General features: G+C 43.7%; 36 non-coding genes across 36 annotated transcripts; all 36 read right to left on the bottom strand.

The window, feature by feature from the left end:
• Nucleotides 1–11: 11 nt before the first annotated feature.
• trnad-guc (transfer RNA aspartic acid (anticodon GUC)) lies at nt 12–83 on the bottom strand. The gene has a single exon. It is a non-coding gene; the product is annotated as a tRNA-Asp (tRNA).
• Nucleotides 84–633: 550 nt separating this feature from the next.
• trnag-gcc (transfer RNA glycine (anticodon GCC)) lies at nt 634–704 on the bottom strand. The gene has a single exon. It is a non-coding gene; the product is annotated as a tRNA-Gly (tRNA).
• Nucleotides 705–1,629: 925 nt separating this feature from the next.
• trnad-guc (transfer RNA aspartic acid (anticodon GUC)) lies at nt 1,630–1,701 on the bottom strand. The gene has a single exon. It is a non-coding gene; the product is annotated as a tRNA-Asp (tRNA).
• Nucleotides 1,702–2,251: 550 nt separating this feature from the next.
• trnag-gcc (transfer RNA glycine (anticodon GCC)) lies at nt 2,252–2,322 on the bottom strand. The gene has a single exon. It is a non-coding gene; the product is annotated as a tRNA-Gly (tRNA).
• Nucleotides 2,323–3,247: 925 nt separating this feature from the next.
• trnad-guc (transfer RNA aspartic acid (anticodon GUC)) lies at nt 3,248–3,319 on the bottom strand. The gene has a single exon. It is a non-coding gene; the product is annotated as a tRNA-Asp (tRNA).
• A 550-nt stretch (nt 3,320–3,869) lies between these two features.
• Nucleotides 3,870–3,940, bottom strand: trnag-gcc (transfer RNA glycine (anticodon GCC)). Its single transcript has one exon. It is a non-coding gene; the product is annotated as a tRNA-Gly (tRNA).
• Nucleotides 3,941–4,677: 737 nt separating this feature from the next.
• Nucleotides 4,678–4,748, bottom strand: trnag-gcc (transfer RNA glycine (anticodon GCC)). Its single transcript has one exon. It is a non-coding gene; the product is annotated as a tRNA-Gly (tRNA).
• Nucleotides 4,749–4,865: 117 nt separating this feature from the next.
• trnad-guc (transfer RNA aspartic acid (anticodon GUC)) lies at nt 4,866–4,937 on the bottom strand. Its single transcript has one exon. It is a non-coding gene; the product is annotated as a tRNA-Asp (tRNA).
• Nucleotides 4,938–5,487: 550 nt separating this feature from the next.
• trnag-gcc (transfer RNA glycine (anticodon GCC)) lies at nt 5,488–5,558 on the bottom strand. Its single transcript has one exon. It is a non-coding gene; the product is annotated as a tRNA-Gly (tRNA).
• A 737-nt stretch (nt 5,559–6,295) lies between these two features.
• trnag-gcc (transfer RNA glycine (anticodon GCC)) lies at nt 6,296–6,366 on the bottom strand. Its single transcript has one exon. It is a non-coding gene; the product is annotated as a tRNA-Gly (tRNA).
• Nucleotides 6,367–6,483: 117 nt separating this feature from the next.
• trnad-guc (transfer RNA aspartic acid (anticodon GUC)) lies at nt 6,484–6,555 on the bottom strand. The gene has a single exon. It is a non-coding gene; the product is annotated as a tRNA-Asp (tRNA).
• Nucleotides 6,556–7,105: 550 nt separating this feature from the next.
• Nucleotides 7,106–7,176, bottom strand: trnag-gcc (transfer RNA glycine (anticodon GCC)). The gene has a single exon. It is a non-coding gene; the product is annotated as a tRNA-Gly (tRNA).
• Nucleotides 7,177–7,914: 738 nt separating this feature from the next.
• On the bottom strand, nt 7,915–7,985 carry trnag-gcc (transfer RNA glycine (anticodon GCC)). Its single transcript has one exon. It is a non-coding gene; the product is annotated as a tRNA-Gly (tRNA).
• A 117-nt stretch (nt 7,986–8,102) lies between these two features.
• Nucleotides 8,103–8,174, bottom strand: trnad-guc (transfer RNA aspartic acid (anticodon GUC)). Its single transcript has one exon. It is a non-coding gene; the product is annotated as a tRNA-Asp (tRNA).
• A 551-nt stretch (nt 8,175–8,725) lies between these two features.
• Nucleotides 8,726–8,796, bottom strand: trnag-gcc (transfer RNA glycine (anticodon GCC)). The gene has a single exon. It is a non-coding gene; the product is annotated as a tRNA-Gly (tRNA).
• A 739-nt stretch (nt 8,797–9,535) lies between these two features.
• Nucleotides 9,536–9,606, bottom strand: trnag-gcc (transfer RNA glycine (anticodon GCC)). Its single transcript has one exon. It is a non-coding gene; the product is annotated as a tRNA-Gly (tRNA).
• A 117-nt stretch (nt 9,607–9,723) lies between these two features.
• On the bottom strand, nt 9,724–9,795 carry trnad-guc (transfer RNA aspartic acid (anticodon GUC)). Its single transcript has one exon. It is a non-coding gene; the product is annotated as a tRNA-Asp (tRNA).
• A 550-nt stretch (nt 9,796–10,345) lies between these two features.
• On the bottom strand, nt 10,346–10,416 carry trnag-gcc (transfer RNA glycine (anticodon GCC)). The gene has a single exon. It is a non-coding gene; the product is annotated as a tRNA-Gly (tRNA).
• Nucleotides 10,417–10,533: 117 nt separating this feature from the next.
• On the bottom strand, nt 10,534–10,605 carry trnad-guc (transfer RNA aspartic acid (anticodon GUC)). The gene has a single exon. It is a non-coding gene; the product is annotated as a tRNA-Asp (tRNA).
• Nucleotides 10,606–11,156: 551 nt separating this feature from the next.
• trnag-gcc (transfer RNA glycine (anticodon GCC)) lies at nt 11,157–11,227 on the bottom strand. Its single transcript has one exon. It is a non-coding gene; the product is annotated as a tRNA-Gly (tRNA).
• A 117-nt stretch (nt 11,228–11,344) lies between these two features.
• trnad-guc (transfer RNA aspartic acid (anticodon GUC)) lies at nt 11,345–11,416 on the bottom strand. Its single transcript has one exon. It is a non-coding gene; the product is annotated as a tRNA-Asp (tRNA).
• A 550-nt stretch (nt 11,417–11,966) lies between these two features.
• Nucleotides 11,967–12,037, bottom strand: trnag-gcc (transfer RNA glycine (anticodon GCC)). Its single transcript has one exon. It is a non-coding gene; the product is annotated as a tRNA-Gly (tRNA).
• A 738-nt stretch (nt 12,038–12,775) lies between these two features.
• trnag-gcc (transfer RNA glycine (anticodon GCC)) lies at nt 12,776–12,846 on the bottom strand. Its single transcript has one exon. It is a non-coding gene; the product is annotated as a tRNA-Gly (tRNA).
• A 739-nt stretch (nt 12,847–13,585) lies between these two features.
• On the bottom strand, nt 13,586–13,656 carry trnag-gcc (transfer RNA glycine (anticodon GCC)). The gene has a single exon. It is a non-coding gene; the product is annotated as a tRNA-Gly (tRNA).
• Nucleotides 13,657–14,393: 737 nt separating this feature from the next.
• On the bottom strand, nt 14,394–14,464 carry trnag-gcc (transfer RNA glycine (anticodon GCC)). The gene has a single exon. It is a non-coding gene; the product is annotated as a tRNA-Gly (tRNA).
• A 737-nt stretch (nt 14,465–15,201) lies between these two features.
• Nucleotides 15,202–15,272, bottom strand: trnag-gcc (transfer RNA glycine (anticodon GCC)). Its single transcript has one exon. It is a non-coding gene; the product is annotated as a tRNA-Gly (tRNA).
• Nucleotides 15,273–15,389: 117 nt separating this feature from the next.
• trnad-guc (transfer RNA aspartic acid (anticodon GUC)) lies at nt 15,390–15,461 on the bottom strand. The gene has a single exon. It is a non-coding gene; the product is annotated as a tRNA-Asp (tRNA).
• A 2,372-nt stretch (nt 15,462–17,833) lies between these two features.
• trnag-gcc (transfer RNA glycine (anticodon GCC)) lies at nt 17,834–17,904 on the bottom strand. The gene has a single exon. It is a non-coding gene; the product is annotated as a tRNA-Gly (tRNA).
• Nucleotides 17,905–18,021: 117 nt separating this feature from the next.
• On the bottom strand, nt 18,022–18,093 carry trnad-guc (transfer RNA aspartic acid (anticodon GUC)). The gene has a single exon. It is a non-coding gene; the product is annotated as a tRNA-Asp (tRNA).
• Nucleotides 18,094–18,642: 549 nt separating this feature from the next.
• trnag-gcc (transfer RNA glycine (anticodon GCC)) lies at nt 18,643–18,713 on the bottom strand. Its single transcript has one exon. It is a non-coding gene; the product is annotated as a tRNA-Gly (tRNA).
• Nucleotides 18,714–19,451: 738 nt separating this feature from the next.
• trnag-gcc (transfer RNA glycine (anticodon GCC)) lies at nt 19,452–19,522 on the bottom strand. Its single transcript has one exon. It is a non-coding gene; the product is annotated as a tRNA-Gly (tRNA).
• Nucleotides 19,523–20,260: 738 nt separating this feature from the next.
• trnag-gcc (transfer RNA glycine (anticodon GCC)) lies at nt 20,261–20,331 on the bottom strand. The gene has a single exon. It is a non-coding gene; the product is annotated as a tRNA-Gly (tRNA).
• A 117-nt stretch (nt 20,332–20,448) lies between these two features.
• Nucleotides 20,449–20,520, bottom strand: trnad-guc (transfer RNA aspartic acid (anticodon GUC)). Its single transcript has one exon. It is a non-coding gene; the product is annotated as a tRNA-Asp (tRNA).
• Nucleotides 20,521–21,069: 549 nt separating this feature from the next.
• trnag-gcc (transfer RNA glycine (anticodon GCC)) lies at nt 21,070–21,140 on the bottom strand. Its single transcript has one exon. It is a non-coding gene; the product is annotated as a tRNA-Gly (tRNA).
• A 738-nt stretch (nt 21,141–21,878) lies between these two features.
• Nucleotides 21,879–21,949, bottom strand: trnag-gcc (transfer RNA glycine (anticodon GCC)). The gene has a single exon. It is a non-coding gene; the product is annotated as a tRNA-Gly (tRNA).
• Nucleotides 21,950–22,066: 117 nt separating this feature from the next.
• trnad-guc (transfer RNA aspartic acid (anticodon GUC)) lies at nt 22,067–22,138 on the bottom strand. Its single transcript has one exon. It is a non-coding gene; the product is annotated as a tRNA-Asp (tRNA).
• Between the last annotated feature and the right edge of the window lie 121 nt (nt 22,139–22,259).

The following is a 22,259-nucleotide window of genomic DNA, read 5'->3' as shown; positions in this document are numbered from 1 at the left end:
AACAGTCCTTCCTCCCCGTCGGGGAATTGAACCCCGGTCTCCCGCGTGACAGGCGGGGATACTCACCACTATACTAACGAGGAGCACATGGGTTGGCCATTTGAAAATAAGTGGAGCATTGGTACTAACCCTAAATGTGGAGTGTTGGGCGTTAACCCTTCTATCAAAAACATCTGTAGAGCCTGAATGGTTAGAGCTAGAAACTAGTATGACCCGTCTTTGGAAAGCTGAGACTCGCACGAACACGTACATGTAATAGATTCTGCTCTATACCGCTCACAAGCCAGGCAATAGTGGTTAGAAGGTGAGGCGCTTGTGGGAAATCCCTGGACATTGTTGTCACAAATGCCAAACTCAAGACAGTTGTCACTGACTAGTTGGATATTCGTTTCCCATTTAACAACTTAAACCTTGCACAAAGTAAATCACCTCACACTGGAAATCTACAATGGATTCACCAAAGTTTACTGAGAATGTGTAAATGTCCAAAGTGTAAATGAAAGCATACTCTGATTTTTCCAGAGTCAGATGAGAATTCTACCAAGAACAGAGTTTTCTGTTAGCCTGGCAATCTAACAGAGATTTCTTTCCCAGGGATTTGGATACTTGTCGAAATTGCATGTTCAAACTTTCTGCATTGGCCGGGAATCGAACCCGGGCCTCCCGCGTGGCAGGCGAGAATTCTACCACTGAACAACCAATGCTTTGCAAAACAGTGATAACCCCAAAGGCTGGAAATCGTATCATAAAGCTTAAATTCCAAGCATATTTTCTGCTTTGTGGGCTCAGTGACATTGTACACCCTAACAAAATAGTCCTTCCTCCCCGTCGGGGAATTGAACCCCGGTCTCCCGCGTGACAGGCGGATACCCACCACTATACTAACGAGGAGCACATGGGTTGGCCATTTGAAAATAAGTGGAGCATTGTTACTAACCCTAAATGTGGAGTGTTGGGCGTTAACCCTTCTATCAAAAACATCTGTAGAGACTGAATGGTTAGAGCTAGAAACTAGTATGACCCGTCTTTGGGAAGCTGAGACTCGCACGAACACGTACATGTAATAGATTCTGCTCTATACCGCTCACAAGCCAGGCAATAGTGGTTAGAAGGTGAGGCGCTTGTGGGAAATCCCAGGACATTGTTGTCACAAATGCCAAACTCAAGACAGTTGTCACTGACTAGTTGGATATTCGTTTCCCATTTAACAACTTAAACCTTGCACAAAGTAAATCACCTCACACTGGAAATCTACAATGGATTCACCAAAGTCTACTGAGAATGCGTAAATGTCCAAAGTGTAAATGAAAGCAAACTCTGATTTTTCAAGAGACAGATGAGAATTCTACCAAGACCAGAATTTTCTGTTAGCCTGGCAATCTAACAGAGATTTCTTTCCAGGGATTTGGATACTTGTCGAAATTACATGTTCAAGATTTGCTGCATTGGCCGGGAATCGAACCAGGGCCTCCCGCGTGGCAGGCGAGAATTCTACCACTGAACAACCAATTCCTTGCAAAGCAGTGATGACCCCAAAAGCTGGAAATCGTATCATAAAGCTTAAATTCCAAGCATATTTTCTGCTTTGTGGGCTCAGTGACATTGTACACCCTAACAAAACAGTCCTTCCTCCCCGTCGGGGAATTGAACCCCGGTCTCCCGCGTGACAGGCGGGGATACTCACCACTATACTAACGAGGAGCACATGGGTTGGCCATTTGAAAATAAGTGGAGCATTGGTACTAACCCTAAATGTGGAGTGTTGGGCGTTAACCCTTCTATCAAAAACATCTGTAGAGACTGAATGGTTAGAGCTAGAAACTAGTATGACCCGTCTTTGGGAAGCTGAGACTCGCACGAACACGTACATGTAATAGATTCTGCTCTATACCGCTCACAAGCCAGGCAATAGTGGTTAGAAGGTGAGGCGCTTGTGGGAAATCCCAGGACATTGTTGTCACAAATGCCAAACTCAAGACAGTTGTCACTGACTAGTTGGATATTCGTTTCCCATTTAACAACTTAAACCTTGCACAAAGTAAATCACCTCACACTGGAAATCTACAATGGATTCACCAAAGTTTACTGAGAATGTGTAAATGTCCAAAGTGTAAATGAAAGCATACTCTGATTTTTCCAGAGTCAGATGAGAATTCTACCAAGAACAGAGTTTTCTGTTAGCCTGGCAATCTAACAGAGATTTCTTTCCCAGGGATTTGGATACTTGTCGAAATTGCATGTTCAAACTTTCTGCATTGGCCGGGAATCGAACCCGGGCCTCCCGCGTGGCAGGCGAGAATTCTACCACTGAACAACCAATGCTTTGCAAAACAGTGATAACCCCAAAGGCTGGAAATCGTATCATAAAGCTTAAATTCCAAGCATATTTTCTGCTTTGTGGGCTCAGTGACATTGTACACCCTAACAAAATAGTCCTTCCTCCCCGTCGGGGAATTGAACCCCGGTCTCCCGCGTGACAGGCGGATACCCACCACTATACTAACGAGGAGCACATGGGTTGGTCATTTGAAAATAAGTGGAGCATTGTTACTAACCCTAAATGTGGAGTGTTGGGCGTTAACCCTTCTATCAAAAACATCTGTAGAGACTGAATGGTTAGAGCTAGAAACTAGTATGACCCGTCTTTGGGAAGCTGAGACTCGCACGAACACGTACATGTAATAGATTCTGCTCTATACCGCTCACAAGCCAGGCAATAGTGGTTAGAAGGTGAGGCGCTTGTGGGAAATCCCAGGACATTGTTGTCACAAATGCCAAACTCAAGACAGTTGTCACTGACTAGTTGGATATTCGTTTCCCATTTAACAACTTAAACCTTGCACAAAGTAAATCACCTCACACTGGAAATCTACAATGGATTCACCAAAGTCTACTGAGAATGCGTAAATGTCCAAAGTGTAAATGAAAGCAAACTCTGATTTTTCAAGAGACAGATGAGAATTCTACCAAGACCAGAATTTTCTGTTAGCCTGGCAATCTAACAGAGATTTCTTTCCAGGGATTTGGAAACTTGTCGAAATTACATGTTCAAGATTTGCTGCGTTGGCCGGGAATCGAACCCAGGCCTCCCGCGTGGCAGGCGAGAATTCTACCACTGAACAACCAATTCCTTGCAAAGCAGTGATGACCCCAAAAGCTGGAAATCGTATCATAAAGCTTAAATTCCAAGCATATTTTCTGCTTTGTGGGCTCAGTGACATTGTACACCCTAACAAAACAGTCCTTCCTCCCCGTCGGGGAATTGAACCCCGGTCTCCCGCGTGACAGGCGGGGATACTCACCACTATACTAACGAGGAGCACATGGGTTGGCCATTTGAAAATAAGTGGAGCATTGGTACTAACCCTAAATGTGGAGTGTTGGGCGTTAACCCTTCTATCAAAAACATCTGTAGAGACTGAATGGTTAGAGCTAGAAACTAGTATGACCCGTCTTTGGAAAGCTGAGACTCGCACGAACACGTACATGTAATAGATTCTGCTCTATACCGCTCACAAGCCAGGCAATAGTGGTTAGAAGGTGAGGCGCTTGTGGGAAATCCCTGGACATTGTTGTCACAAATGCCAAACTCAAGACAGTTGTCACTGACTAGTTGGATATTCGTTTCCCATTTAACAACTTAAACCTTGCACAAAGTAAATCACCTCACACTGGAAATCTACAATGGATTCACCAAAGTTTACTGAGAATGTGTAAATGTCCAAAGTGTAAATGAAAGCATACTCTGATTTTTCCAGAGTCAGATGAGAATTCTACCAAGAACAGAGTTTTCTGTTAGCCTGGCAATCTAACAGAGATTTCTTTCCCAGGGATTTGGATACTTGTCGAAATTGCATGTTCAAACTTTCTGCATTGGCCGGGAATCGAACCCGGGCCTCCCGCGTGGCAGGCGAGAATTCTACCACTGAACAACCAATGCCTTGCAAAACAGTGATAACCCCAAAGGCTGGAAATCGTATCATAAAGCTTAAATTCCAAGCATATTTTCTGCTTTGTGGGCTCAGTGACATTGTACACCCTAACAAAATAGTCCTTCCTCCCCGTCGGGGAATTGAACCCCGGTCTCCCGCGTGACAGGCGGATACCCACCACTATACTAACGAGGAGCACATGGGTTGGTCATTTGAAAATAAGTGGAGCATTGGTACTAACCCTAAATGTGGAGTGTTGGGCGTTAACCCTTCTATCAAAAACATCTGTAGAGACTGAATGGTTAGAGCTAGAAACTAGTATGACCCGTCTTTGGGAAGCTGAGACTCGCACGAACACGTACATGTAATAGATTCTGCTCTATACCGCTCACAAGCCAGGCAATAGTGGTTAGAAGGTGAGGCGCTTGTGGGAAATCCCTGGACATTGTTGTCACAAATGCCAAACTCAAGACAGTTGTCACTGACTAGTTGGATATTCGTTTCCCATTTAACAACTTAAACCTTGCACAAAGTAAATCACCTCACACTGGAAATCTACAATGGATTCACCAAAGTTTACTGAGAATGTGTAAATGTCCAAAGTGTAAATGAAAGCATACTCTGATTTTTCCAGAGTCAGATGAGAATTCTACCAAGAACAGAGTTTTCTGTTAGCCTGGCAATCTAACAGAGATTTCTTTCCCAGGGATTTGGATACTTGTCGAAATTGCATGTTCAAACTTTCTGCATTGGCCGGGAATCGAACCCGGGCCTCCCGCGTGGCAGGCGAGAATTCTACCACTGAACAACCAATTCCTTGCAAAGCAGTGATGACCCCAAAAGCTGGAAATCGTATCATAAAGCTTAAATTCCAAGCATATTTTCTGCTTTGTGGGCTCAGTGACATTGTACACCCTAACAAAACAGTCCTTCCTCCCCGTCGGGGAATTGAACCCCGGTCTCCCGCGTGACAGGCGGGGATACTCACCACTATACTAACGAGGAGCACATGGGTTGGCCATTTGAAAATAAGTGGAGCATTGGTACTAACCCTAAATGTGGAGTGTTGGGCGTTAACCCTTCTATCAAAAACATCTGTAGAGCCTGAATGGTTAGAGCTAGAAACTAGTATGACCCGTCTTTGGAAAGCTGAGACTCGCACGAACACGTACATGTAATAGATTCTGCTCTATACCGCTCACAAGCCAGGCAATAGTGGTTAGAAGGTGAGGCGCTTGTGGGAAATCCCTGGACATTGTTGTCACAAATGCCAAACTCAAGACAGTTGTCACTGACTAGTTGGATATTCGTTTCCCATTTAACAACTTAAACCTTGCACAAAGTAAATCACCTCACACTGGAAATCTACAATGGATTCACCAAAGTTTACTGAGAATGTGTAAATGTCCAAAGTGTAAATGAAAGCATACTCTGATTTTTCCAGAGTCAGATGAGAATTCTACCAAGAACAGAGTTTTCTGTTAGCCTGGCAATCTAACAGAGATTTCTTTCCCAGGGATTTGGATACTTGTCGAAATTGCATGTTCAAACTTTCTGCATTGGCCGGGAATCGAACCCGGGCCTCCCGCGTGGCAGGCGAGAATTCTACCACTGAACAACCAATGCCTTGCAAAACAGTGATAACCCCAAAGGCTGGAAATCGTATCATAAAGCTTAAATTCCAAGCATATTTTCTGCTTTGTGGGCTCAGTGACATTGTACACCCTAACAAAATAGTCCTTCCTCCCCGTCGGGGAATTGAACCCCGGTCTCCCGCGTGACAGGCGGATACCCACCACTATACTAACGAGGAGCACATGGGTTGGTCATTTGAAAATAAGTGGAGCATTGGTACTAACCCTAAATGTGGAGTGTTGGGCGTTAACCCTTCTATCAAAAACATCTGTAGAGACTGAATGGTTAGAGCTAGAAACTAGTATGACCCGTCTTTGGGAAGCTGAGACTCGCACGAACACGTACATGTAATAGATTCTGCTCTATACCGCTCACAAGCCAGGCAATAGTGGTTAGAAGGTGAGGCGCTTGTGGGAAATCCCTGGACATTGTTGTCACAAATGCCAAACTCAAGACAGTTGTCACTGACTAGTTGGATATTCGTTTCCCATTTAACAACTTAAACCTTGCACAAAGTAAATCACCTCACACTGGAAATCTACAATGGATTCACCAAAGTTTACTGAGAATGTGTAAATGTCCAAAGTGTAAATGAAAGCATACTCTGATTTTTCCAGAGTCAGATGAGAATTCTACCAAGAACAGAGTTTTCTGTTAGCCTGGCAATCTAACAGAGATTTCTTTCCCAGGGATTTGGATACTTGTCGAAATTGCATGTTCAAACTTTCTGCATTGGCCGGGAATCGAACCCGGGCCTCCCGCGTGGCAGGCGAGAATTCTACCACTGAACAACCAATTCCTTGCAAAGCAGTGATGACCCCAAAAGCTGGAAATCGTATCATAAAGCTTAAATTCCAAGCATATTTTCTGCTTTGTGGGCTCAGTGACATTGTACACCCTAACAAAACAGTCCTTCCTCCCCGTCGGGGAATTGAACCCCGGTCTCCCGCGTGACAGGCGGGGATACTCACCACTATACTAACGAGGAGCACATGGGTTGGCCATTTGAAAATAAGTGGAGCATTGGTACTAACCCTAAATGTGGAGTGTTGGGCGTTAACCCTTCTATCAAAAACATCTGTAGAGCCTGAATGGTTAGAGCTAGAAACTAGTATGACCCGTCTTTGGAAAGCTGAGACTCGCACGAACACGTACATGTAATAGATTCTGCTCTATACCGCTCACAAGCCAGGCAATAGTGGTTAGAAGGTGAGGCGCTTGTGGGAAATCCCAGGACATTGTTGTCACAAATGCCAAACTCAAGACAGTTGTCACTGACTAGTTGGATATTCGTTTCCCATTTAACAACTTAAACCTTGCACAAAGTAAATCACCTCACACTGGAAATCTACAATGGATTCACCAAAGTTTACTGAGAATGTGTAAATGTCCAAAGTGTAAATGAAAGCATACTCTGATTTTTCCAGAGTCAGATGAGAATTCTACCAAGAACAGAGTTTTCTGTTAGCCTGGCAATCTAACTGAGATTTCTTTCCCAGGGATTTGGATACTTGTCGAAATTGCATGTTCAAACTTTCTGCATTGGCCGGGAATCGAACCCGGGCCTCCCGCGTGGCAGGCGAGAATTCTACCACTGAACAACCAATGCCTTGCAAAACAGTGATAACCCCAAAGGCTGGAAATCGTATCATAAAGCTTAAATTCCAAGCATATTTTCTGCTTTGTGGGCTCAGTGACATTGTACACCCTAACAAAATAGTCCTTCCTCCCCGTCGGGGAATTGAACCCCGGTCTCCCGCGTGACAGGCGGGATACCCACCACTATACTAACGAGGAGCACATGGGTTGGTCATTTGAAAATAAGTGGAGCATTGGTACTAACCCTAAATGTGGAGTGTTGGGCGTTAACCCTTCTATCAAAAACATCTGTAGAGACTGAATGGTTAGAGCTAGAAACTAGTATGACCCGTCTTTGGGAAGCTGAGACTCGCACGAACACGTACATGTAATAGATTCTGCTCTATACCGCTCACAAGCCAGGCAATAGTGGTTAGAAGGTGAGGCGCTTGTGGGAAATCCCTGGACATTGTTGTCACAAATGCCAAACTCAAGACAGTTGTCACTGACTAGTTGGATATTCGTTTCCCATTTAACAACTTAAACCTTGCACAAAGTAAATCACCTCACACTGGAAATCTACAATGGATTCACCAAAGTTTACTGAGAATGTGTAAATGTCCAAAGTGTAAATGAAAGCATACTCTGATTTTTCCAGAGTCAGATGAGAATTCTACCAAGAACAGAGTTTTCTGTTAGCCTGGCAATCTAACAGAGATTTCTTTCCCAGGGATTTGGATACTTGTCGAAATTGCATGTTCAAACTTTCTGCATTGGCCGGGAATCGAACCCGGGCCTCCCGCGTGGCAGGCGAGAATTCTACCACTGAACAACCAATGCCTTGCAAAACAGTGATAACCCCAAAGGCTGGAAATCGTATCATAAAGCTTAAATTCCAAGCATATTTTCTGCTTTGTGGGCTCAGTGACATTGTACACCCTAACAAAATAGTCCTTCCTCCCCGTCGGGGAATTGAACCCCGGTCTCCCGCGTGACAGGCGGGGATACTCACCACTATACTAACGAGGAGCACATGGGTTGGCCATTTGAAAATAAGTGGAGCATTGGTACTAACCCTAAATGTGGAGTGTTGGGCGTTAACCCTTCTATCAAAAACATCTGTAGAGACTGAATGGTTAGAGCTAGAAACTAGTATGACCCGTCTTTGGGAAGCTGAGACTCGCACGAACACGTACATGTAATAGATTCTGCTCTATACCGCTCACAAGCCAGGCAATAGTGGTTAGAAGGTGAGGCGCTTGTGGGAAATCCCAGGACATTGTTGTCACAAATGCCAAACTCAAGACAGTTGTCACTGACTAGTTGGATATTCGTTTCCCATTTAACAACTTAAACCTTGCACAAAGTAAATCACCTCACACTGGAAATCTACAATGGATTCACCAAAGTTTACTGAGAATGTGTAAATGTCCAAAGTGTAAATGAAAGCATACTCTGATTTTTCCAGAGTCAGATGAGAATTCTACCAAGAACAGAGTTTTCTGTTAGCCTGGCAATCTAACAGAGATTTCTTTCCCAGGGATTTGGATACTTGTCGAAATTACATGTTCAAAACTTTCTGCATTGGCCGGGAATCGAACCCGGGCCTCCCGCGTGGCAGGCGAGAAATCTACCACTGAACAACCAATGCCTTGCAAAGCAGTGATGACCCCAAAGGCTGGAAATCGTATCATAAAGCTTAAATTCCAAGCATATTTTCTGCTTTGTGGGCTCAGTGACATTGTACACCCTAACAAAATAGTCCTTCCTCCCCGTCGGGGAATTGAACCCCGGTCTCCCGCGTGACAGGCGGATACCCACCACTATACTAACGAGGAGCACATGGGTTGGTCATTTGAAAATAAGTGGAGCATTGGTACTAACCCTAAATGTGGAGTGTTGGGCGTTAACCCTTCTATCAAAAACATCTGTAGAGACTGAATGGTTAGAGCTAGAAACTAGTATGACCCGTCTTTGGGAAGCTGAGACTCGCACGAACACGTACATGTAATAGATTCTGCTCTATACCGCTCACAAGCCAGGCAATAGTGGTTAGAAGGTGAGGCGCTTGTGGGAAATCCCAGGACATTGTTGTCACAAATGCCAAACTCAAGACAGTTGTCACTGACTAGTTGGATATTCGTTTCCCATTTAACAACTTAAACCTTGCACAAAGTAAATCACCTCACACTGGAAATCTACAATGGATTCACCAAAGTCTACTGAGAATGCGTAAATGTCCAAAGTGTAAATGAAAGCAAACTCTGATTTTTCAAGAGACAGATGAGAATTCTACCAAGACCAGAGTTTTCTGTTAGCCTGGCAATCTAACAGAGATTTCTTTCCCAGGGATTTGGATACTTGTCGAAATTACATGTTCAAGACTTTGCTGCATTGGCCGGGAATCGAACCCAGGCCTCCCGCGTGGCAGGCGAGAATTCTACCACTGAACAACCAATTCCTTGCAAAGCAGTGATGACCCCAAAAGCTGGAAATCGTATCATAAAGCTTAAATTCCAAGCATATTTTCTGCTTTGTGGGCTCAGTGACATTGTACACCCTAACAAAACAGTCCTTCCTCCCCGTCGGGGAATTGAACCCCGGTCTCCCGCGTGACAGGCGGGGATACTCACCACTATACTAACGAGGAGCACATGGGTTGGCCATTTGAAAATAAGTGGAGCATTGGTACTAACCCTAAATGTGGAGTGTTGGGCGTTAACCCTTCTATCAAAAACATCTGTAGAGCCTGAATGGTTAGAGCTAGAAACTAGTATGACCCGTCTTTGGAAAGCTGAGACTCGCACGAACACGTACATGTAATAGATTCTGCTCTATACCGCTCACAAGCCAGGCAATAGTGGTTAGAAGGTGAGGCGCTTGTGGGAAATCCCTGGACATTGTTGTCACAAATGCCAAACTCAAGACAGTTGTCACTGACTAGTTGGATATTCGTTTCCCATTTAACAACTTAAACCTTGCACAAAGTAAATCACCTCACACTGGAAATCTACAATGGATTCACCAAAGTTTACTGAGAATGTGTAAATGTCCAAAGTGTAAATGAAAGCATACTCTGATTTTTCCAGAGTCAGATGAGAATTCTACCAAGAACAGAGTTTTCTGTTAGCCTGGCAATCTAACAGAGATTTCTTTCCCAGGGATTTGGATACTTGTCGAAATTGCATGTTCAAACTTTCTGCATTGGCCGGGAATCGAACCCGGGCCTCCCGCGTGGCAGGCTAGAAATCTACCACTGAACAACCAATGCCTTGCAAAGCAGTGATGACCCCAAAGGCTGGAAATCGTATCATAAAGCTTAAATTCCAAGCATATTTTCTGCTTTGTGGGCTCAGTGACATTGTACACCCTAACAAAATAGTCCTTCCTCCCCGTCGGGGAATTGAACCCCGGTCTCCCGCGTGACAGGCGGGGATACTCACCACTATACTAACGAGGAGCACATGGGTTGGCCATTTGAAAATAAGTGGAGCATTGGTACTAACCCTAAATGTGGAGTGTTGGGCGTTAACCCTTCTATCAAAAACATCTGTAGAGACTGAATGGTTAGAGCTAGAAACTAGTATGACCCGTCTTTGGGAAGCTGAGACTCGCACGAACACGTACATGTAATAGATTCTGCTCTATACCGCTCACAAGCCAGGCAATAGTGGTTAGAAGGTGAGGCGCTTGTGGGAAATCCCAGGACATTGTTGTCACAAATGCCAAACTCAAGACAGTTGTCACTGACTAGTTGGATATTCGTTTCCCATTTAACAACTTAAACCTTGCACAAAGTAAATCACCTCACACTGGAAATCTACAATGGATTCACCAAAGTTTACTGAGAATGTGTAAATGTCCAAAGTGTAAATGAAAGCATACTCTGATTTTTCCAGAGTCAGATGAGAATTCTACCAAGAACAGAGTTTTCTGTTAGCCTGGCAATCTAACAGAGATTTCTTTCCCAGGGATTTGGATACTTGTCGAAATTACATGTTCAAAACTTTCTGCATTGGCCGGGAATCGAACCCGGGCCTCCCGCGTGGCAGGCGAGAAATCTACCACTGAACAACCAATGCCTTGCAAAGCAGTGATGACCCCAAAGGCTGGAAATCGTATCATAAAGCTTAAATTCCAAGCATATTTTCTGCTTTGTGGGCTCAGTGACATTGTACACCCTAACAAAATAGTCCTTCCTCCCCGTTGGGGAATTGAACCCCGGTCTCCCGCGTGACAGGCGGGGATACTCACCACTATACTAACGAGGAGCACATGGGTTGGCCATTTGAAAATAAGTGGAGCATTGGTACTAACCCTAAATGTGGAGTGTTGGGCGTTAACCCTTCTATCAAAAACATCTGTAGAGACTGAATGGTTAGAGCTAGAAACTAGTATGACCCGTCTCTGGAAAGCTGAGACTCGCACGAACACGTACATGTAATCGATTCTGCTCTATACCGCTCACAAGCCAGGCAATAGCGGTTAGAAGGTGAGGCGCTTGTGGGAAATCCCAGGACATTGTTGTCACAAATGCCAAACTCAAGACAGTTGTCACTGACTAGTTGGATATTCGTTTCCCATTTAACAACTTAAACCTTGCACAAAGTAAATCACCTCACACTGGAAATCTACAATGGATTCACCAAAGTTTACTGAGAATGTGTAAATGTCCAAAGTGTAAATGAAAGCATACTCTGATTTTTCCAGAGTCAGATGAGAATTCTACCAAGAACAGAGTTTTCTGTTAGCCTGGCAATCTAACAGAGATTTCTTTCCCAGGGATTTGGATACTTGTCGAAATTGCATGTTCAAACTTTCTGCATTGGCCGGGAATCGAACCCGGGCCTCCCGCGTGGCAGGCGAGAATTCTACCACTGAACAACCAATGCCTTGCAAAACAGTGATAACCCCAAAGGCTGGAAATCGTATCATAAAGCTTAAATTCCAAGCATATTTTCTGCTTTGTGGGCTCAGTGACATTGTACACCCTAACAAAATAGTCCTTCCTCCCCGTCGGGGAATTGAACCCCGGTCTCCCGCGTGACAGGCGGATACCCACCACTATACTAACGAGGAGCACATGGGTTGGTCATTTGAAAATAAGTGGAGCATTGGTACTAACCCTAAATGTGGAGTGTTGGGCGTTAACCCTTCTATCAAAAACATCTGTAGAGACTGAATGGTTAGAGCTAGAAACTAGTATGACCCGTCTTTGGGAAGCTGAGACTCGCACGAACACGTACATGTAATAGATTCTGCTCTATACCGCTCACAAGCCAGGCAATAGTGGTTAGAAGGTGAGGCGCTTGTGGGAAATCCCAGGACATTGTTGTCACAAATGCCAAACTCAAGACAGTTGTCACTGACTAGTTGGATATTCGTTTCCCATTTAACAACTTAAACCTTGCACAAAGTAAATCACCTCACACTGGAAATCTACAATGGATTCACCAAAGTTTACTGAGAATGTGTAAATGTCCAAAGTGTAAATGAAAGCATACTCTGATTTTTCCAGAGTCAGATGAGAATTCTACCAAGAACAGAGTTTTCTGTTAGCCTGGCAATCTAACAGAGATTTCTTTCCCAGGGATTTGGATACTTGTCGAAATTACATGTTCAAAACTTTCTGCATTGGCCGGGAATCGAACCCGGGCCTCCCGCGTGGCAGGCGAGAAATCTACCACTGAACAACCAATGCCTTGCAAAGCAGTGATGACCCCAAAGGCTGGAAATCGTATCATAAAGCTTAAATTCCAAGCATATTTTCTGCTTTGTGGGCTCAGTGACATTGTACACCCTAACAAAATAGTCCTTCGTTCCCGTTGGGGAATTGAACCCCGGTCTCCCGCGTGACAGGCGGGGATACTCACCACTATACTAACGAGGAGCACATGGGTTGGCCATTTGAAAATAAGTGGAGCATTGGTACTAACCCTAAATGTGGAGTGTTGGGCGTTAACCCTTCTATCAAAAACATCTGTAGAGACTGAATGGTTAGAGCTAGAAACTAGTATGACCCGTCTCTGGAAAGCTGAGACTCGCACAAACACGTACATGTAATCGATTCTGCTCTATACCGCTCACAAGCCAGGCAATAGCGGTTAGAAGGTGAGGCGCTTGTGGGAAATCCCAGGACATTGTTGTCACAAATGCCAAACTCAAGACAGTTGTCACTGACTAGTTGGATATTCGTTTCCCATTTAACAACTTAAACCTTGCACAAAGTAAATCACCTCACACTGGAAATCTACAATGGATTCACCAAAGTTTACTGAGAATGTGTAAATGTCCAAAGTGTAAATGAAAGCATACTCTGATTTTTCCAGAGTCAGATGAGAATTCTACCAAGAACAGAGTTTTCTGTTAGCCTGGCAATCTAACAGAGATTTCTTTCCCAGGGATTTGGATACTTGTCGAAATTGCATGTTCAAACTTTCTGCATTGGCCGGGAATCGAACCCGGGCCTCCCGCGTGGCAGGCGAGAATTCTACCACTGAACAACCAATGCCTTGCAAAACAGTGATAACCCCAAAGGCTGGAAATCGTATCATAAAGCTTAAATTCCAAGCATATTTTCTGCTTTGTGGGCTCAGTGACATTGTACACCCTAACAAAATAGTCCTTCCTCCCCGTCGGGGAATTGAACCCCGGTCTCCCGCGTGACAGGCGGATACCCACCACTATACTAAAGAGGAGCACATGGGTTGGTCATTTGAAAATAAGTGGAGCATTGGTACTAACCCTAAATGTGGAGTGTTGGGCGTTAACCCTTCTATCAAAAACATCTGTAGAGACTGAATGGTTAGAGCTAGAAACTAGTATGACCCGTCTTTGGGAAGCTGAGACTCGCACGAACACGTACATGTAATAGATTCTGCTCTATACCGCTCACAAGCCAGGCAATAGTGGTTAGAAGGTGAGGCGCTTGTGGGAAATCCCAGGACATTGTTGTCACAAATGCCAAACTCAAGACAGTTGTCACTGACTAGTTGGATATTCGTTTCCCATTTAACAACTTAAACCTTGCACAAAGTAAATCACCTCACACTGGAAATCTACAATGGATTCACCAAAGTTTACTGAGAATGTGTAAATGTCCAAAGTGTAAATGAAAGCATACTCTGATTTTTCCAGAGTCAGATGAGAATTCTACCAAGAACAGAGTTTTCTGTTAGCCTGGCAATCTAACAGAGATTTCTTTCCCAGGGATTTGGATACTTGTCGAAATTGCATGTTCAAACTTTCTGCATTGGCCGGGAATCGAACCCGGGCCTCCCGCGTGGCAGGCGAGAATTCTACCACTGAACAACCAATGCCTTGCAAAACAGTGATAACCCCAAAGGCTGGAAATCGTATCATAAAGCTTAAATTCCAAGCATATTTTCTGCTTTGTGGGCTCAGTGACATTGTACACCCTAACAAAATAGTCCTTCCTCCCCGTCGGGGAATTGAACCCCGGTCTCCCTCGTGACAGGCGGATACCCACCACTAAACTAACGAGGAGCACATGGGTTGGTCATTTGAAAATAAGTGGAGCATTGGTACTAATCCTAAATGTGGAGTGTTGGGCGTTAACCCTTCTATCAAAAACATCTGTAGAGCCTGAATGGTTAGAGCTAGAAACTAGTATGACCCGTCTTTGGAAAGCTGAGACTCGCACGAACACGTACATGTAATAGATTCTGCTCTATACCGCTCACAAGCCAGGCAATAGTGGTTAGAAGGTGAGGCGCTTGTGGGATATCCCTGGACATTGTTGTCACAAATGCCAAACTCAAGACAGTTGTCACTGACTAGTTGGATATTCGTTTCCCATTTAACAACTTAAACCTTGCACAAAGTAAATCACCTCACACTGGAAATCTACAATGGATTCACCAAAGTTTACTGAGAATGTGTAAATGTCCAAAGTGTAAATGAAAGCATACTCTGATTTTTCCAGAGTCAGATGAGAATTCTACCAAGAACAGAGTTTTCTGTTAGCCTTGCAATCTAACAGAGATTTCTTTCCCAGGGATTTGGATACTTGTCGAAATTGCATGTTCAAACTTTCTGCATTGGCCGGGAATCGAACCCGGGCCTCCCGCGTGGCAGGCGAGAATTCTACCACTGTACAACCAATGCCTTGCAAAACAGTGATAACCCCAAAGGCTGGAAATCGTATCATAAAGCTTAAATTCCAAGCATATTTTCTGCTTTGTGGGCTCAGTGACATTGTACACCCTAACAAAATAGTCCTTCCTCCCCGTCGGGGAATTGAACCCCGGTCTCCCGCGTGACAGGCGGGGATACCCACCACTATACTAACGAGGAGCACATGGGTTGGTCATTTGAAAAGAAGTGGAGCATTGGTACTAACCCTAAATGTGGAGTGTTGGGCGTTAACCCTTCTATCAAAAACATCTGTAGAGACTGAATGGTTAGAGCTAGAAACTAGTATGACCCGTCTTTGGGAAGCTGTGACTCGCACGAACACGTACATGTAATAGATTCTGCTCTATACCGCTCACAAGCCAGGCAATAGTGGTTAGAAGGTGAGGCGCTTGTGGGAAATCCCAGGACATTGTTGTCACAAATGCCAAACTCAAGACAGTTGTCACTGACTAGTTGGATATTCGTTTCCCATTTAACAACTTAACCTGTCTAGGATCAGCGTGGCGCTAGCGGCACACCCCCCCCCCCCCACTGAAAAACCAGTGCCGCGAAATTCAAAAAAAATATTTTTTTTAAATATTTAACTTTCACACATTAAAGTCCAATACAGCTAATGAAAGACACAGATCTTGTGAATCCAGTCAACATTTCCGATTTTTAAAATGTTTTACAGGGAAGACACAATATTTAAAGATGTACATCTATTACCTAAAAACACATTAGCATAATCCACCATCTTTTATTTGTCCACCAACACCAGTAGCCATCACCAATTCGGCTAAACTAAGATATTTATAGCCCCTAACCAACAAAAAAACTCATTAGATGACAGTCTGATAACATATTTATGGTATGGGATAGGTTTTGTTAGAAAAAAGTGCATATTTCAGGTAGATGGCATAGTTTACAATTGCACCCACCATCACAAATGGACTAGAATAATTACAATGAGCAACGTGTTTACCTAACTACTAATCATCAAACATTTCGTAAAAATACACAGCATACACGAATCGAAAGACACAGATCCTGTGAATACAGACAATATTTCAGATTTTCTAAGTGTCTTACAGCGAAAACACAATAAATCGTTATATTAGCTTAGCACATAGCAATTAGCAGCCCAGCATTGATTCTAGCCAAAGTGAGCGATAAAAGTCAACATCGCCAAAAGATATAAATTTTTTCACTAACCTTCTCAGAATTCTTCCGATGACACTCCTGTAACATCACATTACAACATGCATATACAGTTTGATCGAAAATGTTTATATTTAGCCACCAAAATCATGGTTAGACAATGTGAAATGTAGACAAGCTGGTAAAGAAAAAGTCCTTGCGCCACTTAGACAGTGATCTACTCTTATACATAAATACTCATAAACGTGACTAAAAAATATAGGGTGGACAGGGATTGATAGACAATTTAATTCTTAATACAATTGCGTTATTACATTTTTTAATTTATCCTTACTTTTCAATACAGTTTGCGCTAAGCGAAGCTACGTCAAAAAACATGGCGTCCTAAGCCACTAAAATGTTTCGACAGAAACACGATTTATCATAATAAAAATGTCCTACCTTGAGCTGTTCTTCCATCAGTATCTTGGGCAAAGGATCCTTTCTTGGGAGAAATCGTCTTTTGGTGGAAAGCTGTCCTCTTGCCATGTGGAAATGTCAACTGCGTTCGGGATGAACTGAAAAGCGTGCCCAACTTTTCACATCGTTGCAAAAATAAATGTCCCAAAATCGCACTAAACGGATATAAATTGCTATAAAACGCTTTAAATTAACTACCTTATGATGTTTTTAACTCCTATAACGAGTGAAAAGATGACCGGAGAAATATAACAGGCTAAACTAACGCTTGGAACAGGTGCGCGCCGGTGTCCTCTAGGCTCATGACGCAGCTCCCAAAGAATGACTAGCTTCAGGGTTTTTTCATTTGTAGGGCCTGTGAACGCGCAATCGACCCCGTTGGAATCGTCATCACGTAAAGGCATCCAGGGGAAGACGTAAGAAGTGTCCGTATAGTCATAGCAACGACAGTGCCCTTATAACTGACTTCAGAAGAGTGGCCAACATTTCTCAAATCTGACTCCATGTCAGGGAAATTGCTGTAGAATGGGCTCTGTTCCACTTAGAGACAAAATTTCAACTCCTATAGAAACTATAGACTGTTTTCTATCCAATAATAATAATAATATGCATATTGTACGATCAAGGATTTTGTGGGAAGCCGTTTAAAAAATTAGCCAAATTAGCATAAATAGTCTAAACAGCGCCCCCATCCCCAACAGGTTAAACCTTGCACAAAGTAAATCACCTCACACTGGAAATCTACAATGGATTCACCAAAGTCTACTGAGAATGCGTAAATGTCCAAAGTGTAAATGAAAGCAAACTCTGATTTTTCAAGAGTCAGATGAGAATTCTACCAAGAACAGAGTTTTCTGTTAGCCTGGCAATCTAACAGAGATTTCTTTCCCAGGGATTTGGATACTTGTCGAAATTACATGTTCAAAACTTGCTGCATTGGCCGGGAATCGAACCCGGGCCTCCCGCGTGGCAGGCGAGAATTCTACCACTGAACAACCAATGCCTTGCAAAGCAGTGATGACCCCAAAGGCTGGAAATCGTATCATAAAGCTTAAATTCCAAGCATATTTTCTGCTTTGTGGGCTCAGTGACATTGTACACCCTAACAAAATAGTCCTTCCTCACCGTCGGGGAATTGAACCCCGGTCTCCCGCGTGACAGGCGGGGATACTCACCACTATACTAACGAGGAGCACATGGGTTGGTCATTTGAAAATAAGTGGAGCATTGGTACTAACCCTAAATGTGGAGTGTTGGGCGTTAACCCTTCTATCAAAAACATCTGTAGAGCCTGAATGGTTAGAGCTAGAAACTAGTATGACCCGTCTTTGGAAAGCTGAGACTCGCACGAACACGTACATGTAATAGATTCTGCTCTATACCACTCACAAGCCAGGCAATAGTGGTTAGAAGGTGAGGCGCTTGTGGGAAATCCCTGGACATTGTTGTCACAAATGCCAAACTCAAGACAGTTGTCACTGACTAGTTGGATATTCGTTTCCCATTTAACAACTTAAACCTTGCACAAAGTAAATCACCTCACACTGGAAATCTACAATGGATTCACCAAGTTTACTGAGAATGTGTAAATGTCCAAAGTGTAAATGAAAGCAAACTCTGATTTTTCCAGAATCAGATGAGAATTCTACCAAGAACAGAGTTTTCTGTTAGCCTGGCAATCTAACAGAGATTTCTTTCCCAGGGATTTGGATACTTGTCGAAATTGCATGTTCAAACTTTCTGCATTGGCCGGGAATCAAACCCGGGCCTCCCGCGTGGCAGGCGAGAATTCTACCACTGAACAACCAATGCCTTGCAAAACAGTGATAACCCCAAAGGCTGGAAATCGTATCATAAAGCTTAAATTCCAAGCATATTTTCTGCTTTGTGGGGTCAGTGACATTGTACACCCTAACAAAATAGTCCTTCCTCCCCGTCGGGGAATTGAACCCCGGTCTCCCGTGTGACAGGCGGATACCCACCACTATACTAACGAGGAGCACATGGGTTGGTCATTTGAAAATAAGTGGAGCATTGGTACTAACCCTAAATGTGGAGTGTTGGGCGTTAACCCTTCTATCAAAAACATCTGTAGAGACTGAATGGTTAGAGCTAGAAACTAGTATGACCTGTCTTTGGGAAGCTGAGACTCGCACGAACACGTACATGTAATAGATTCTGCTCTATACCGCTCACAAGCCAGGCAATAGTGGTTAGAAGGTGAGGCGCTTGTGGGAAATCCCAGGACATTGTTGTCACAAATGCCAAACTCAAGACAGTTGTCACTGATTAGTTGGATATTCGTTTCCCATTTAACAACTTAAACCTTGCACAAAGTAAATCACCTCACACTGGAAATCTACAATGGATTCACCAAAGTTTACTGAGAATGTGTAAATGTCCAAAGTGTAAATGAAAGCATACTCTGATTTTTCCAGAGTCAGATGAGAATTCTACCAAGAACAGAGTTTTCTGTTAGCCTGGCAATCTAACAGAGATTTCTTTCCCAGGGATTTGGATACTTGTCGAAATTACATGTTCAAAACTTTCTGCATTGGCCGGGAATCGAACCCGGGCCTCCCGCGTGGCAGGCGAGAAATCTACCAATGAACAACCAATGCCTTGCAAAGCAGTGATGACCCCAAAGGCTGGAAATCGTATCATAAAGCTTAAATTCCAAGCATATTTTCTGCTTTGTGGGCTCAGTGACATTGTACACCCTAACAAAATAGTCCTTCCTCCCCGTCGGGGAATTGAACCCCGGTCTCCCGTGTGACAGGCGGATACCCACCACTATACTAACGAGGAGCACATGGGTTGGTCATTTGAAAATAAGTGGAGCATTGGTACTAACCCTAAATGTGGAGTGTTGGGCGTTAACCCTTCTATCAAAAACATCTGTAGAGACTGAATGGTTAGAGCTAGAAACTAGTATGACCTGTCTTTGGGAAGCTGAGACTCGCACGAACACGTACATGTAATAGATTCTGCTCTATACCGCTCACAAGCCAGGCAATAGTGGTTAGAAGGTGAGGCGCTTGTGGGAAATCCCAGGACATTGTTGTCACAAATGCCAAACTCAAGACAGTTGTCACTGATTAGTTGGATATTCGTTTCCCATTTAACAACTTAAACCTTGCACAAAGTAAATCACCTCACACTGGAAATCTACAATGGATTCACCAAAGTTTACTGAGAATGTGTAAATGTCCAAAGTGTAAATGAAAGCATACTCTGATTTTTCCAGAGTCAGATGAGAATTCTACCAAGAACAGAGTTTTCTGTTAGCCTGGCAATCTAACAGAGATTTCTTTCCCAGGGATTTGGATACTTGTCGAAATTACATGTTCAAAACTTTCTGCATTGGCCGGGAATCGAACCCGGGCCTCCCGCGTGGCAGGCGAGAAATCTACCACTGAACAACCAATGCCTTGCAAAGCAGTGATGACCCCAAAGGCTGGAAATCGTATCATAAAGCTTAAATTCCAAGCATATTTTCTGCTTTGTGGGCTCAGTGACATTGTACACCCTAACAAAGTAGTCCTTCCTCCCCGTTGGGGAATTGAACCCCGGTCTCCCGCGTGACAGGCGGGGATACTCACCACTATACTAACGAGGAGCACATGGGTTGGCCATTTGAAAATAAGTGGAGCATTGGTACTAACCCTAAATGTGGAGTGTTGGGCGTTAACCCTTCTATCAAAAACATCTGTAGAGCCTGAATGGTTAGAGCTAGAAACTAGTATGACCCGTCTTTGGAAAGCTGAGACTCGCACGAACACGTACATGTAATAGATTCTGCTCTATACCGCTCACAAGCCAGGCAATAGTGGTTAGAAGGTGAGGCGCTTGTGGGAAATCCCTGGACATTGTTGTCACAAATGCCAAACTCAAGACAGTTGTCACTGACTAGTTGGATATTCGTTTCCCATTTAACAACTTAAACCTTGCACAAAGTAAATCACCTCACACTGGAAATCTACAATGGATTCACCAAGTTTACTGAGAATGTGTAAATGTCCAAAGTGTAAATGAAAGCAAACTCTGATTTTTCCAGAGTCAGATGAGAATTCTACCAAGAACAGAGTTTTCTGTTAGCCTGGCAATCTAACAGAGATTTCTTTCCCAGGGATTTGGATACTTGTCGAAATTGCATGTTCAAACTTTCTGCATTGGCCGGGAATCAAACCCGGGCCTCCCGCGTGGCAGGCGAGAATTCTACCACTGAACAACCAATGCCTTGCAAAACAGTGATAACCCCAAAGGCTGGAAATCGTATCATAAAGCTTAAATTCCAAGCATATTTTCTGCTTTGTGGGCTCAGTGACATTGTACACCCTAACAAAATAGTCCTTCCTCCCCGTCGGGGAATTGAACCCCGGTCTCCCGTGTGACAGGCGGATACCCACCACTATACTAACGAGGAGCACATGGGTTGGTCATTTGAAAATAAGTGGAGCATTGGTACTAACCCTAAATGTGGAGTGTTGGGCGTTAACCCTTCTATCAAAAACATCTGTAGAGACTGAATGGTTAGAGCTAGAAACTAGTATGACCTGTCTTTGGGAAGCTGAGACTCGCACGAACACGTACATGTAATAGATTCTGCTCTATACCGCTCACAAGCCAGGCAATAGTGGTTAGAAGGTGAGGCGCTTGTGGGAAATCCCAGGACATTGTTGTCACAAATGCCAAACTCAAGACAGTTGTCACTGATTAGTTGGATATTCGTTTCCCATTTAACAACTTAAACCTTGCACAAAGTAAATCACCTCACACTGGAAATCTACAATGGATTCACCAAAGTTTACTGAGAATGTGTAAATGTCCAAAGTGTAAATGAAAGCATACTCTGATTTTTCCAGAGTCAGATGAGAATTCTACCAAGAACAGAGTTTTCTGTTAGCCTGGCAATCTAACAGAGATTTCTTTCCCAGGGATTTGGATACTTGTCGAAATTACATGTTCAAAACTTTCTGCATTGGCCGGGAATCGAACCCGGGCCTCCCGCGTGGCAGGCGAGAAATCTACCACTGAACAACCAATGCCTTGCAAAGCAGTGATGACCCCAAAGGCTGGAAATCGTATCATAAAGCTTAAATTCCAAGCATATTTTCTGCTTTGTGGGCTCAGTGACATTGTACACCCTAACAAAATAGTCCTTCCTCCCCGTTGGGGAATTGAACCCCGGTCTCCCGCGTGACAGGCGGGGATACTCACCACTATACTAACGAGGAGCACATGGGTTGGCCATTTGAAAATAAGTGGAGCATTGGTACTAACCCTAAATGTGGAGTGTTGGGCGTTAACCCTTCTATCAAAAACATCTGTAGAGACTGAATGGTTAGAGCTAGAAAC

This window comes from Salvelinus fontinalis, unplaced genomic scaffold (assembly GCF_029448725.1).
Source record: "Salvelinus fontinalis isolate EN_2023a unplaced genomic scaffold, ASM2944872v1 scaffold_0984, whole genome shotgun sequence".
Taxonomy (NCBI): domain Eukaryota; kingdom Metazoa; phylum Chordata; class Actinopteri; order Salmoniformes; family Salmonidae; genus Salvelinus; species Salvelinus fontinalis.
Note: the sequence above shows the minus strand (reverse complement) of the source record. Positions and strands in the feature narration are given on the sequence as shown.